The sequence below is a fragment of the Pleurodeles waltl genome, chromosome 7, assembly GCF_031143425.1.
Source record: "Pleurodeles waltl isolate 20211129_DDA chromosome 7, aPleWal1.hap1.20221129, whole genome shotgun sequence".
Taxonomy (NCBI): Eukaryota; Metazoa; Chordata; class Amphibia; order Caudata; family Salamandridae; genus Pleurodeles; species Pleurodeles waltl.
Window position 1 is genome coordinate 892683671 of NC_090446.1, and position 13679 is coordinate 892697349.

Sequence of the window (13679 nt, forward strand, 5' to 3'; positions counted from 1 at the left end):
ATAGTTCTCACAAATGCAACAATTTCTCAGTGTATCATGTTATGACCTCAATTAACTCCGAAGCCCCAAGTGTAGAGACCAGCACATATCAGCACTCTCTTGAACACGTTTTTGACTTAGAATGAAGAAGCTCCTTCCATTTTCTTAAAATTTTAATTTGCTCCTATAAAGTTGTAACATGGGGCCAGATGTAGTAAGCCTTTTACGCCTCGCAAACAGCGAAAAACGCTGTTTGCGAGGCGCAAAAGGCCTTACGCGATGCAGAATCACATTTTGCGAGTCGGTACCGACTCGCAAAATGTGATTCCGACTCGCAAATAGGAAGGGGTGTCCCCTTCCTATTTGCGACTGCATCACAATGTAGAGTTGCTTTGTGACGGCGAAAGCGGTCGCAAACTAACTCGTAGTTACCATCCACTTGAAGTGGATGGTAACTCATTCGCAAAAGGGAAGAGGTCCCCATGGGACCCCTTCCCCTTTGTGAATGCTCACAAAAATATTTTTTCAGAGCAGGCAGTGGTCCTATGGACCACTGCCTGCTCTGAAAAAACCGAACCAAAAAGGTTTCGTTATTTTTTCTTTTTGCAGCTCGTTTTCCTTAAAGGAAAACGGGCTGCAAAGAGAAAAAAAAAACTGCTTTATTTAAAAGCAGTCACGGACATGGTGGTCTGCTGTCTCCAGCAGGCCACCATCCCCGTGAGTGCCTAGACTCGCTATGGGGTCGCAAACTGCGACCCACCTCATAAATATTCATGAGGTGGGTCTCTGCGACCCCATAGCGAGTCGGAGAAGGTGTCTGAGACACCTTTCTGCATACCAGTTTGCGAGATGCAATTTGCGAGTAGCTATGACTCGCAAATTGCAAGTCGCAATCTAATACCTACCTACATCTGGCCCATGGTGTTTAAGCTTTTCAGTAGTAATACTCCTTAACCGTTTAGTATTAAGAGAAAGAATAATCTCGATATATGTTATAGTTACACTGGTTTCGAAATATAGGGACCTAACAATGATGTAACAAGAAGTGTAATGATATATTGCCTTTTCGGGGGATGGGTTTATAAACTGTTTGATTTTAATGAAAACGTATCTCTTGTCCAAACTACATGGCAGAGTAAACAAACTGTTTTGAGGAAATTCAGAAGCTTGTTCATCCAAAAACCTCATGAATGTTGAAAGTAGAACAAAGTTTCTGGAAAAAATAGTTTGTATCCACATTCCTGCTTCCTTTGCAATTAATTTCCTGATTAATGGATTGCCAGCTATTCATGTTAGTATACACTATTAAACCTAAGACAAATTAAAAGATGTCTCCCCTCAAACTGTTAATGTACCTACACTCCATTTAGCTACAATAATGCTCCCAATGCAAACAAAATGTACAGCTGTTAAACCAAGTTGTAAATAAACATGTATTTAAAAAAGTCTGAAAATTGCTTTTAGAAAGTTGGCAGTTTCTGACTTTAGCCATTTGGTGGGTGCAGTATGTCTCTGATCACTTGTCTGGGGTGAGTGAAAGCTGGGCTTTGTGTATTCGCTCTGTACAGTCACAAAAAATGGGGAGCTTAGATGTGACTTGATGAGCCATCCTGGGAGGGTGGGAGGGAGGAGCTGAGCACAGCCTCACTTACACCTGAATAGGCTGTGTCCTGTTCCCACACAAAGAGCTCTGTAACCCACTGTAGTGAGTCTGAGCCAGGACAGGAAGGAAGGATGTTTGTGCACTTCAGAGGCCTTTCTTTAAAGTCTCCTCCCCACAAGGGGCCAACTGGGTATAAGCACTGAACATATGACACCACCAACTCAGTACATTTCTGGACCTGTGAAGACTCTGTCAGGAAGAAGAACTGATGTGCTGCTGAAGGACTGCCACTCTGCTGGACTACTGCTTTGGTGGATGCCTGCCTTCCTGTACTGTCCTGCTGCCAGCTGTTCATCTTGTCTGGGTGAGAAGGACTGGACCTGTATCACTTGAACCAACAGTGACTCTAAGGGCTAGCTGGCTGGTCTCCTGATGTGAGGTATCAAGGACATAAAAGACTTCCAACCACCCTACTCCTGAACCTGAACTCTGTGATCTGTGAGTCTGCCCTGCCAAGTGGAGCCACTCCAGTCCTCACCCCTTGGAAGCGGGTCTAAGGTGTTTGCTCCAGCAGACCCAATGCACCCTTAGCTGCGAGACCAGAACTGATGCCTCACTACTACTGCATGGATACAGACTGGTGCATTTGCACTACTGCGTGGGTTTGAACTGATGCAATAGACTTCCATTGCTGCATATTGGGACTGGCTCATCACCGTCGGGGCCTCCACTGTGTAATGCTTTCCTTTTCATCAGCTCATATCCTCATAGATGACATATTTAAGCGATGATACAGCTCTGCATCACAGCCTCTATGCTCATCGGAACCAATGCAAAGCCTCAGCTGTGCAAGCGCATTCCTGACACCAGAATTCACATCCCAAGTCCTTTGAAAGGGATCCTCAACTGTTAGAAATTGGGCCTCTAGTTGGCAGTGGTGTGCACAATGTCCCAGTAGGGACCCACACTCTAGTCAGGGTAAGAGAGTCACACAGCTAAGATAACCCCTGCTCACATTTTTGGTAGCTCAGCATGAACAGTCAGACTTATCTCAGAGGCAATGTGTAAAGTATTTGTACACACACACACAGTAAAATAGTAATAACACTGCAAAGGGACTATACTTCAGCTTAGAACAAAGGTCAATATTTATCTGAGTCAAACAAGACCAAAATGACCAAAATCCAACATATACAAGCAAAGATATGAGTTTTCAAATATTAAGAGCCTTATTACAACTTTGGAGGACGGTGTTAATCCGTCCCAAATGTGACGGATATGCCACCTACCGTATTACAAGTCCATTATATCCTATGGAACTCGTAATACGGTAGGTGGTATATCCGTCACATTGGGTTGTAGTAAGGCCCTAAATCTTTTTATAGCATTTAGAAACACAATAGCTCCATCTGGGCCTATCACGATGTCTTGACAGAGTAGTTCCCACTAGTCTGATGCCACTCACTAGGGAATGCGGGCCGATCACAAAGTTGCACGGACCCCAGGTACAGTATCTTGGAAAATGAGGAAATAAAGCTGTTGTACGGAGTTGGGGAGGTGAGGCGTCACTGGAGCCGGTGTGGTGTTGGTTCCTTACTGCTACCAGGGAGGTGAGGCATTGGTTCCTTACAGCTAGGCAGGGAGGTGAGGTGTCAGTTCCTTTTAGTTGCAGGAGAGGTGATGTGGCATTGGTTCCTTACAACAAGGAAGGGTCGATGAATTCCAACCGGGCAAGTTGCTAGACGTTGACTTCACAGTGTTGTGCTGTATCACAGACGTCAGTAACACAGCACTCAGGACTCGTGCTATGGCAGGACTCAAGAGGTGCTGCAGTGGCATCAGACAGCGGCATCAGTCACAGATGTTGCACTCAGAAGGGACCACAACTCCTGTGCAGGCAGCGGCATGGAGTCAGACAGAGGCGATAGTTTCGAAGTTGCTCTGGAGTTGATGTGCTTGTTTCTTCTTGGTTACCCAAGAACCCACTCCCAAGAGCCCAGAAACCATATTTGGCTTCACTTGGCAAGACAGGACTCTCAGCAAGAGAACCCAGGTGCTGGCGGATTAAGTCCTTGATGTCCCTGAAACTTCTTAACAGTAGGAAAGTTCAGTCCAAGCCCTTAGAGAACCTTTGGAAGCAGGATTTAGAAAGCAAAGTCCGGTTGTTTCACTCCCAGGACAGAAGCAGCAAGCGGCAGGCCAGCATAGCAAAGCAACAGGCAGAGTGGTAGTCACTCCTACAGCATCTGGCTCTTCTTCCTGCAGGATGTCCTCAGTCCAGAAGGATTCTAAATTTGTGGGGCCAGAAGTCCAGTACTTATACCCATTTCTGTCTTTGAAGTACCCAAACATCAAAGAGAAGTCTTTGTAGCGCACAAGACCCTGCCTTCCCTGTCCTGGCCCCAGACACACTCCAGGGGGTTGGACACTGTTTTGTGTAAGGACGGGCACAGCCCTATTCAGGTGCAATTGTTAGCTCCTCCCACCAGTCTGGCTCAGGAAGACACATCAGGCTATGCAAGGGAACACCCCAGTTCCCTTTATGTGACTGTCTCATGTGAATTCACAAACACCCCGACTGTCATCCTGACCCAGACGTGTTTTCCACAGAGAGGCAGAGGCACAGAATGTTTAAGCAAGAAAATGCCCACTTTCTAGAAGTGGCATTTTCAAACTTACAATTTAAAAAACAACTTCAGGAAAATATGTATTTTAAACTGGGAGTTCAGAGACCCCAAACTCCATATCACTATCTATTCCTAATGGAAAGTAACACTTAAAACATATTTCAAGGCAATACCCATTTTGTTGTATGGGAGAGATAGTCCTTGCAATAGTGAACTCGAATTTAGCAGTATTTCACTATCAGGAAATGTAAAACACAACCGTACATGTGCTACCTTTTAAATACACTGCACCCTGCCCATGGGGCTGCATTGGACCTACCTTAGGGGTGACTTAAATGTAGTAAAGTAGTAAAAAGGAAGGTTTGGGCCTGGGAAGTGGGTACACTTTTCAAGTCTAAATGGCAGTTTAAAACTACCCACACAGAAACTGCAGTGGCAGGTCTGAAACATCGTTTACAGGGCTACCCATTTGGGAGGCCCAATCAGTGCTGCAAGCCCACTAGTAGCATTTGATTTTCAGACTCTGGGTGCACTATACTAGGAACTTACTAGTAAATCAAATATGCAGTCATGAAGTCAGAACTGATCACAATACCATTTAGAGAGAGAGCACTTGCACCTTTTTCACTGTTTTACTGTTGAAAGTGTTGCACAAATACTTTACACATTGCCTCTAAATTAAGCTTGACTGCTCTGTGCCAGGTTAGCAGAGGGTGAGCACAGGGACAACTCTGAAATAAATATTGCAGGAAAGAGGGTCTGCAGTGTCACAAACCTGCCTTAGTTAGATTCCTAAACCTTTTGCAGAAGTCAAAGCATGATGCATGTAGTGTAGTCCTGCAAATCACACGAAAAGGAGTGCATTATGTAGAACTGGTCTAATTTTTTTTTCAGAGTCCTTCTCAGGCTTCCTGCCTTTGTGTAAAGTGATTCTTCTCAGAGTGGGTAGCACTGGAGCTGGCTCTAAGAAGTATACCCATAATATGAGCACAATGCATTGTGAGATCTCTGTACCTGATTGCCATTAAACCTTGTGAAGCAGTAATTAGGGACAGAAACAGGGCATGCCTGGACTAGAAATGTCCTCACCTTGGCAAAAAATACAGTTCCACTCTTCACTGCTACCATTTACCAAATAGCAGTTCTCAGGAAGAAAGAATTGGCAGCCCCTGCTTACAAGGTTCATGGAATTGCTAAAAAAAACCCTGTTTATATCCTCTTCAATTAATTGTCTGGATCTCCACCCTCCAGTCATAGGAATGCAGGCAATACACTTCCACTGTCGGAGGAAGCTATCTGCATCCGCATCTTGTGCCATGTCACAACAAGGGGCCTTCAAAATGGACCCCTCTTCACATTCATGATTAATACTGTGAGCCAAACATTTTTGCTGTACATTAAACGATATCCCCTCCAGCATTTGCAGAATCTCCTTTCAGATGTTTTCATGGTTTAACATATATATTCTCATGATGCTATGATGAGTGCAGCCTAAACCTCTCAGATTTCCCTGTGAATGCATACAGCCATTATTGTACACTTCCATCCATTGAACTGATCAGCTGTTCTTGCTAAAGCGGTGGTCTGCTGATAGCCTTTCAGAGGATAGACTGTTCACTAGATTCTACTGCATAATAAAAGTACCTAATGTAGCACTATCTCACATGCAAATACATTTTCTTTCTACAGTTTGCTTCCTCATATTGCAGGTAGACTCAAAAAGTCTCCTTTGTATTACCATGAAAATGTATCTTTATTTAAACCATTCAGTTATTGCTCTCCTTTTCTTTTAAATGAACCTCCACCTATTGTTTATCCTCTGCATGTCTCCTCTCTCTGAGCACAGTCTGCTCTAAGTCACTCGCATGTTTGTATTAATCCCTATTATTGTATTTCTTTAAATTGCCCACACCTCATTTAAAAGATCACAACCTCTCCTTTAAAAATCATTCCCTTACAGCCAGATAATACCTAATTTCCTGTAGGTCACTTATTAATATATTAATACCGTCAACCATTTGCATGAATTCACACACCCGTCTCCCACTAAAGAGCACACCTAACTTCTAATAAATTATTCTACTGCATAGAAACTGGAGTAAATGCATGAAATAATTTCTTGACGAGCACAAGAGTAATCCCAATAATTATCAATAACCACTGAAAAACATTAGCCTTGGGTTCCAGAGCTTTGTACTGTACTGAAAATGCTTTTATGCTGCTCAGGGCATAGTAAGCATTATATAAATGCAATTGTTATATAATATATAGATCATGTTAACAGACAAGCATAGCCAAACTAAAAGAGGAGAGATACCCTAGACCGGATACATTGACACACAGAGGTGCAAGAGAAGAGAATGGGTGAGGTCAGTCTTAAAGCTTAGTAGAAACTATGATCAGATAAGCTAAAAGAATTGGGAACACAGGTGAGACTGACATTGTCAGCTATAAAGAGAAATTAAAGTGAGACTAGGCGAAAACAGCTTACAAGAAGATGGGGGAGGAGGAAGAGACTAACTTGGGATAAACCAGGAGAAAGAGGTGATCGAACTAGAATAACTAGACATGATAATTAAATCCATTGCAAATGGGATACCCAAACATGAAGGGGAATTATTATTCTAACCAAAAGGTGGAAGCACACAGAAAATTGAAGCAAGGCTCAGAAAATAAATGTGCTATTGAGAATTTTTTAACAAAAAACAAAGCCAGAAGAATATTGCTGCCAAACCAACATACTCCAGTGAGATGCATGCATCACACAGTCTTTTCTTGGCCATGCTGGGTTCAAATTGGCACGATCTGTACTGACTGTGAAGGTACTGTTATCATTATAATGCTGAATTACATTGTGATTGTTCAGATCTGGAAGAAAAGAGGGTTAATAATTAAAGAATATAAAGACATTAGACCAGGATGTCTGGGTGCTCCCTTTCATAGGCGATGAATCACATCACAAAATTCTTCATGATACAACTATGGAACTAATGGCTGAGGGATCAGAAACCTCCTCACAGGGCAGGATTTTACAGCTTGCACAAAAAAAATGTAAGAGCCCTGGTCTGCCTACCTGAGTTCATTGATTGATAAATTCACTGATAGGTAAAGAGAGGCCTCTACAACCCCATGAAGGAACGTTCCTCATTCTCAAGCCAAGCCAGAAGGGTTATCTGAGGTAAGTGTGTTAAGGCATGCTTGAGAGCAGCTCAGAGTACCAGGGCCGGTCACAAAAGAAAACAGTGTCTTTTGCAGATAGATATTTTTATCTTGTAGAGCATACCCTGCTGTTAATTCTGCCGACAGCCCTTAGCCCAATATCCAGAATGCATATTTCATAACTGGATTTAGAAGGATTATTTTGACCAGTTTTCAACTGTGAGGGAGCAGGGTTTTCTATGTCTCAATCTTCAAGCATAAGCATTAAATAACCCCTGCCACTGGTCATATGGACCTTTGTTAGTCGACAAGAAGAAATATATAGAAGCAATCATATTAGATATATAGCAACTAATCATTAAATACTTTTAGTACAGTCAATAAAGAAAGTTTGTGTCAATTAAAGGGGTTTATTATTAAATGCTTTATTTTTTCATGATTTATTCAATAAGTAAAAGTCTTAAATCTCAGCATTAAAAGTTAATATAATCCAGGAATCGATATTTGATTATAAAATAGAATACTATGTTTGTTATAATAACAGTGAATGTTTTAATGATACAAAAAGCATGTAACATAAAGTAAGTTCCTTACTCTAAATTATTTTGGAAAAGGTCAGTACAGATACCCAATAAATAATTCTGATGAGAGAAAAAACAATGTGTTAGCATAAAGCCTTTGCATGCTAAGCTGGAAAGGACTCACAGCTATAAATTAGCAAACATGAAAGAATAATAGGCTAATCAACCCTTCATGTAAAAAAGAATAGAAAGCAATGATGAGTCCCCAGCCAGTGCGAGTGAAGTGAGAGAATCTCAGTAAAAAAAAACCTTTTGAAAGAAAAGCTCAAAGGAAAGTCCTGCTTTGTTCTAGGAACACCTCTAATATAAACACAATATTCTAAGTAACAACATATTTTTTCTTGTCTTCGTCATCCTCCCATTGGGTTTCAGTAAATTCCTGGAAAAAAGCACACTCCCCGTGTTCTCATAGTTATACAATGGTCAATAGACATAAGGCCTTGAAAAAAGACATTCCACACATTCTGGGGTCCAGACTGTTCTTCTCATTAATCATTCTCCTTATAGCCTACTTTTCTCCTGGTGAGAGCCTCACTCTCAGTTGTCTAATATAAAACAATTGGATATTCAATAACTAACAAAAGGATTTTGGAAAGTTAAAGTATCTGAAGTAAAAGAGAAAACATCTTGTGAAAAATTATGGTTCAATGTGGAAAACAGGACTATCAATGTTAATACATTATTTTCAGTCAACATGGTGACATCAGGCTAAGTTAAGTCAGCACTTATTTACCTAACTTGCAGGTTTATAACATCTAAATAGAATTATGTATTACATAATTTATGTTTAACATATGTGCTATTGAAATGTAGGCTTTTGCACATTTATAATAAAAAATGTTTTGTTTGTAAATGAAATTTGCAATAGCAACTGGAATATATAGCAATGTTAGGTTTGATTTGGAGTTGTCCACTGCACAATAAAAAAACATCCACACTGGTGGTCTCATCTTTAACGATTTGATACTCTGGCCTGAGCTGTATATTAGGTCCACTTTAATACAACACTTAGGGGGTAGGGTTAGTAATAATGGACCCTATTTACAAATGTACATTTACACATGTAAATGTACTTTTTACACTTATTAGTAACTTTACTACTTTTGACTATTTACCTTTTCCAAGTGTAAAGTTACTACAAAGTATTGAGTTGCATGGCTTCATCGCCTAAGTTTAGCTGCTGAAGATCGTATAAATGCAAAATATGACCGGGAAATTACTGATAGTAACTTCACAATTATATTTTACTTTTACGCACTTGACAGAAACCACTGCACCTGGAGCGGAGACTCTCCAACTGAGGTGGTTACCTCCACATTAAAGGGAATAGGAGAATTATATACATCTGAACCAAATCAAACACATCTGACACCCATACCTTACAATAACATAAATACTGCCTAAACCATAGATTCTAATGTTTCTACTTCGTCCTTAAGTTTCTACAGTCACTGCATTCTGCCTAAAAGATTCAGGCCCCACTACTCAAGAGGAAAAATGCATTCCACTGAGAAGGAGACAACCCTTGTAGTTAAATCTGTGGTAAAACTTTAGAAAGAATGACATATGCTGCATTCCATTCACCCTCAGTAGACACATAAGGTAGACTTATGGCAGGAGGTGACAGGTTCTTACAATCCATTGGGGGAGGATGAATACAATCGGGGGATATTAAAAATTTGGCAGGGTGAGAGGAGGTGGCTGAAGGAGTAGTCTGCCAGGATTTAGCTGGTACAACCCCTTCTTAGATGGCCTCTCTATCTCATCCTTCTTGAGGAAGCTGCCGTGTCCACAATGCACTACCACCTTTGATATGTGCTGCCTCTTTCTGACAACACTAATATGGTATCATTTAAGATTCTAGACCCCTCTCTCTCACTCAAAAAACTTACAATCACAAATCTTCCTTTTTGCCATAACCTACCTTGTTAGGCTGTATCGTAATAAAACAAAATTACATACACTCTTGCATTGCAAAATGAACCTGTGAATGCATTTTGCATGAAAAGTAGTGCTAAATACAATAGAATAGGAGTAGCTAGCAGCTGCTCTTGCTCCGTTCCTGTGCTCTTGGGTAGGCATTGCTGCCCCAAATTACTTTGAATTATGAGAATGGGCATAGTCTCATGATTTCTGGTAATTTTGAGTAATAATCCAGAAATCGATTGTCTGTAGCTGGAGCTGGTGAGTTGACCTTGTTGAGAATTAATATTTCTATTCATGGATCAATGCTGAATTTCATGTTTATGTTCTTATGGTGTTAACTTTATTGTTCTTTGGAGAACAATGTCAATTAAATAACATTAAACATGCAACTATATTTGATTAACTTTAACTGTTTACATCTTTTTATTCCTCCAGGCACTGTGAATGTTCAGCTGGATGATGAACTGAACTGTCTACAGTTTGAGTACTGTAGGCAGTCCAAGGAGAAGATCCAAGGCTCCTATAAGCTTCTATCTCAGTGGTCAACACTGCTCAAGAAGATGAGGAGTAGGATTAGCAGCTTGTCAAGGAGGAAGAAGCCCTGGACTGAGAGAGAAAACACCTCTGCTGAAGAATAGATGTTAGTCATTCATCATTCTCTCCCCAACAACTGCCCAGATGCATTCCTCTCTGTGTTGGACAACTTGCTAGCCATATCAGATGTCCATGCATGTTCTAATGCTGCTTTCTGGAGGGATATATGTTTCCAACAACAGTCTAATGTGTAAGACAATATTCATGTAATGAAGAGTATTATTCATAAGATAGCTGCCTCATTCAAAGAACTCCCACAGGTGATTGGCAGACAGAGCTGTGCCTTGGAAAACATTGCAAAGTCCTACCAAAACATGGCATAGATGCATTGACACCTTATTTGAAGTTTTAGGGAAGAGTGTACAAGAAACATGCCTTGGCCATGCTGATGATAGAGGCCTTTGGCAAAACAAACCAATATCACTCTTCGCGGCCACAACACACACAAGATTCTACAAAGGAATCTCAGCTTAGAAGGAACACACCACCTGCATACCTTACTCCTCTACAACGGCGACCTGCACAACTTCCACCTGCACCACCTTCACCTCCACCACGTCAACCTCTGACACCACCAACTCAACCACACACAACACAAGCACACTCTCAAACAATAACATTATTGTGTGGGTGGAATAGAAGGATAAACTACCAAAAATCTTTTGTTTTATACACTTTGTCAAATCTATCCCTAACAGACTCACCGAAAACATTTATGTAAAATAAATGACTCTAGACCTCTTTATACAAGCCCTGCATCTAGCTTTCATCTATGTTGAATGTTTCATGTGGTATTTAGCCTATAGAATATTCATATTCATGCTTTGGTCTTTTCTTACCTTCATAGTGATTTGTGTGTAAAAATGTCCTTCTACGTTTAAATCCATGATCAAAGTGCATTAAGAAAACATGGGAACTGTGAAACAGAGTTCATTTTGGTCAGGGTCAGTTAGTAGTGGGGGGTGGAGTCAAATGGATATCTAAAAGAAAAAAATATTCTGTAACTGTTATATTGGTCTTTCACCTTTGGATAACTATATATAAAATAACTATCTTTGAATGAAAAATAAGTGCAAATTATACTAATCACTGGGATAGCTGCTATTTTATGTTATAAAACCTCTGTGTGATCACTGCAGACATTTGCGTGTGTAAGTAGAGAGCCACAGAAATGAATGCTGGTAGGTGCAGGAGGGAAGAGTGACCTATGTATTTATAGTTCTACGAGGTCCCAGCTTGCGGCAGCAGCACTGTGAATATGTAAGTCATTTATTTTAAACTTGAATTACACACAGTACAATATAGGCTACCACAAAATACACACAAAATGTAGTTTGAAGATTAAAAAAGTGCTTTAAAAATATATATATAGTAATACAATATCATACAGTACCTAGTGCAAGCATTGTTATGTGTCCATTAAAAGCATGTGCTCCATAGCTCAGCTGGTAACACCCTTACAAACCTTCTCAAAAAGAATCGATCATTGTCATCACAGGCTTAAAATGACTCCATCAATTAAAGCCAAAACCGGCTTCCAAACAGCCTGTACATTTGCAGATTAACCAATTGCACACATTAATTTCAGACAGCAGCCACCCTGACAAAAAGACTTGTTTCTCAATTAGCTCTCTGTTCCTCCCGTGGCTTCACAGTGTAGGAGACTCTCTCCCTTCCACTTCATTGGAGGCATCACAACTGTAGGAACTAACCATCCCAGGATGGTTGTCTTTTAACAAAAAGTAGAGGAACGGTTTCTGTTAAATGTAAAAAGTGTAGGCATATTGTGCCCTAAAGATCCCTCCCTCTTCAACCTCTGGTTTAAATTAACCTTCTAAATAACAAAACAGTTCTTTAGCCTGACATTCGGTACATTAATCTGCAAAAATTACAGGTAACCAAGAAAGACATTCATGATTTATATTTTTTGTGATATTTTGTTAGATAAGTCAAAATAAACATTAATTCACAAAATCAAAATTTGGAGTGTAGTATATGCTGCCTTTGGCAATGGTTAAAAATAAAATGGAGTCTTGATACAAAGAGGAAACGCAAACTTGTTGGGGGAGTGTTAGAAATGGGGTCTTTGGTTGACAGTCAGTAAAAGAGAATCACCCTCAGCTAACCCCTGCTTACCCCCATGGTAGCTTGGCAGAGCAGTAGGCTTAACTTCAGAGTGCAAGGTGTAAAGTATTTGTACCAACACACACAGTAACTTAATGAAAACACTACAAAATGACACAACACAGGTTTAGAAAAATAGGAAATATTTATCTAAACAAAACAAGACCAAAATGACAAAAATCCACCATACACAAGTCAAGTTATCAATTAAAAATCAAAAAGAGTATTTAAGTAGTTTTAAAAACACACTAGCGCTGCTAGAGTGAAAATGTACCTGGTGTGCGTCAAAAATAACCCACACGGGCAGGTGTGCGTCAAAAATAACTCCGCACGTCGGTACTTGAGTCAAAAATCCAGCCGCACGATGATCCGAAAATCCCGCAGCGCAGGTTGTGATCTCCCAGCCTCCGTCAGCAATGCTGCGCGCCATTTCTCCTGCTCTGTGCGTCGATTTTTCGGTCGCGTTTCCTGTGAGCATCGTTTCTCAGCTGCGGAGCCGGCGGCGTGTCGTTTTTTCAGCCTCAGATCGGATTCGCGTCAATCTTTTCCCCGCACGGCGCTCTGTGCGTCGATTTTCTTGTCTTTAGGCTGCCAGCTTCTCCTTTCAGGGTCCCAGGAACTGGATGGGCACCACAGGGCAGAGTAGGAGTCTCTCCAGAGACTCCAGGTGCTGGCAGAGAGAAGTCTTTGCTGTCCCTGAGACTTCAAACAACAGGAGGCAAGCTCTAGATCAAGGCCTTGGAGATTTCTTCTCAAGATGGAAGGCACACAAAGTCCAGTCTTTGCCCTCTTACTCTGGCAGAAGCAGCAACTGCAGGATAGCTCCACAAAGCACAGTCACAGGCAGGGCAGCTCTTCTTCCTCAGCTATTCCGCTCTTCTCCAGGCAGAGGTTCCTCTTGGTTCCAGAAGTGTTCTAAAGTCTGGAGATTTGGGTGCCCTTCTTATACCCATTTTAGTCTTTGAAGTCACCTTTCTTCAAAGGGGACTCACACCTACTTGTGAAATCCTGCCTTGCCTAGGCAAGGCCTCAGACACACACCAGGGGGTTGGAGTCTGCATTGTCAGAGGCAGGCACAGTCCTTTC